Genomic DNA, 2,724 nt, shown 5'->3' on the forward strand with positions numbered 1-2,724 from the left:
GCTGTCCTGGATTTTCAGGCTTGCCCTCCGAAGCCACCCAGCTCCCTTCAGCACCGTGCCCCTCCCACCCAACCCACCATTGCCACAGCGGCTCGCTTGGCCTGAGGCTCCCATTGCCACCTGAACGGGGAAGCTGAGGGTCAGACCTGGGGGCTGGGACCCCAGGAATGTGACAGAGCACCCCCTGTGATCACCCACAGTGTCCCGCATCCCTCCCTGCACCCCCGGCCGCAGTCTGCTGCCAGCCCAGAGCACCCCTGTGAAGTGGGGCTGAGGGCATTGGGCCTGGTTGCCCATCTCCAGGGCAGGGGCTCACGGTCTCACTGGCAGCTCTCTTGGGGGAGACAGCTTGGACTCCATGGCTGCCGCCTCCCGTCACCCCCTCACCATGGCGGACCTTGGGCCTCAGGCACCCACAGAACAGGCTGGTCTCAGACCACTCAGCCTGTCTTGCCACCTCAGTCCCTTCCGGCCAGGCCTTGCCACTCGCCACCCCTCACTGGTCAAGGCTCCAGTGCGGCTGGTCCCTGCCTTAGCCTGGGGCCCCTCCAGGCTCCCACGCTGTGTCACACACATCTGGGGGTGTCCTGGGGGAGAGCCCAGCACCCTGTGGCCCAAAGATGCAGCAGCTCCCTTCTGTCCAGCCACATGCAAGCATGACCTGTGGACCCACGGTCCCGGGAGGGCCCTGGGCTTGTGTCCTCCATCCCACGCTCTCCCCAGAGTCTCCCCCGCAGGGTCCAGCCCTGGTTTCTGGCTGTTTTGGGGCTAGACTCTGATGGCCCACGGGACAGCTTCCCCACCCCCGGGCAGTTTGTCCAGGCCCCCTCACACGGTGGCCCCCGCCCTCCTCAGGCTCCTGTTTGTCCGACGACACGTCCCCGTTATCAGCGGAGAACACACACAGGAAGTCCGGCTGGGAAGGGCCCATCCCAATCCCGATTACCCGGGACGGAGCATAAAAAGCCGCCCTTCCTCGCCCGGGGGGAGCCTCCCTGCACCAAGCCAGCCCAGCACGGCTGCAAGGGAGGCTCCTGTGGACAGGCCAGGCAGGTGGGCCTCGGGAGGTGCCTCCAGGCGGTCAGTGGGCCTAAGGCCCCAGCAAGGGCCAGGGTCCATCCCCGGTCCCAGGACACAGCAGCGGGCCACCATGGCTACGCCTGGGCTCCGGCAGCATCAGGTACGGCAGGGGTGGTCTTGGACGGGCAGGGAGCGGACAGGGCAGGCCCGCCGTGCCCCTCACTCCCGCTGACCGCGGCGCCTGCTGGCTGCTCCGCAATCTGCTTCCCGGCGAGGTCACAGGGGAGGGGGTCCCGGTCTCCTCCCCTTCTGCACAGAGGAGGCCACTGAGGCCCCTGAGCCAAATGCCTGCTAGATCCCAATCCAGTCTGCTGACTCCAACACTTCACCCCCAGCTGCCCTTCCCCTGAACCCCACCCTCTGGCCTTTCTCTCCCTCCGCAGAGCAGCCCCTGGGGTTGGCAGCAAAGTTCAGCTCAGCTGGGCCCGCTGTGAGGGACTTAGTGCTACATCCTGGGGTGTCCCAAGGGCTGGGGTCTCCTCAACTTCTCCCTAGCAGTGAGGTCTGGGGAGGGGAATTGGCCCCGAGGGAGAGGAACCCCAAAGCCAAATCTGTAGCCAGGATGAGCGGTGTGAACCCAGGGTGCGGGACGTGGGGCTCAGGCTTACGGATGACTTGGTAGGGCGTCGTGGGCAAATAGGTGACTCTGTGGGCCCCCCGTGGACCTTGGAGAAGCCCTTGCTCTCCCTCTCCCCAGCCCCATGCAGAGTGGCTGAAGCCCCATCCCAAACCCCCAGAGTCATAGTGGGTCCCAGAAGGCCCCACTTTTTGTCTCATACGTCCACACCAAGAAGCCTGTCTGAGGACCCCCACTTTCCAAATGGTGGAGCCTAGCCAGGACGGGGGTAGCGAGGCCTGGCTCGGGGCCGCCCCGGAGCTGCCCTTTCTGCTCCATTGCCTCTTCCAGATTCAGGCAGGAGACGCGGGGAGGCAGGTCAAAGGGTTAAGTGACCGCAGCTCCAGAGATGAGGCCAGGGGCAGAGGACAGGGCAGGGTGGCTCTTCCCCCCAGAGGACCCCTAGGCTCCACTCTGAACACTTCACTGCCGGGGGCTGGGTAAGAGCCCCGCGTGGGCTCAGGGTGCCAGGAGGCCCAGGACTCCCCAGTCAGATGAGGAATGATCCCTGACAGCAGCTCCTCTGGCCGTCCCTCGGACCACGTGCCAGGGGTTTCCAGGGTCCCTGGTCCAGAGCAGTGGCCACCGGATTGCAGGGTGGAGCGGCCTTATTTTGGGGGCTCCTCTCCAGGGACCTGGGCCCCTCCCTTCCTCCAACTTTCATGCACCAAGGTAGGACCAAGCTGGTGGTGGCCCTCCCCAACCCATCTGCAGGCCTCTCGCCCAGCACCCTGGGTTTCGTGGATGGACCTCCAGCTCCACTCACAGCAGCCTTTCATCCCCACGCCGGGGAGTCCAGGGCTGGAGGCAACAGCCCCATTTTACTGAGGCCAGGAGCTGTGGATCCGAGAGGACGATCAGCTCAGGACAGGATGGGGTCGGGGTAGGTACAGGATGGAGGCCTGTAGGCCTAGTGCAGGTGAAGGTCCCACAGCAGCACCAAAGGCTGGACCCGGGCCATCCCAGCCCCCAGACATCAGGGTGACCAGGACTGTGCATAGGCACTAACCCACACCTCCTCTCCAACC

Source organism: Mandrillus leucophaeus, unplaced genomic scaffold, assembly GCF_000951045.1.
Source record: "Mandrillus leucophaeus isolate KB7577 unplaced genomic scaffold, Mleu.le_1.0 Scaffold28, whole genome shotgun sequence".
Lineage (NCBI taxonomy): Eukaryota > Metazoa > Chordata > Mammalia > Primates > Cercopithecidae > Mandrillus > Mandrillus leucophaeus.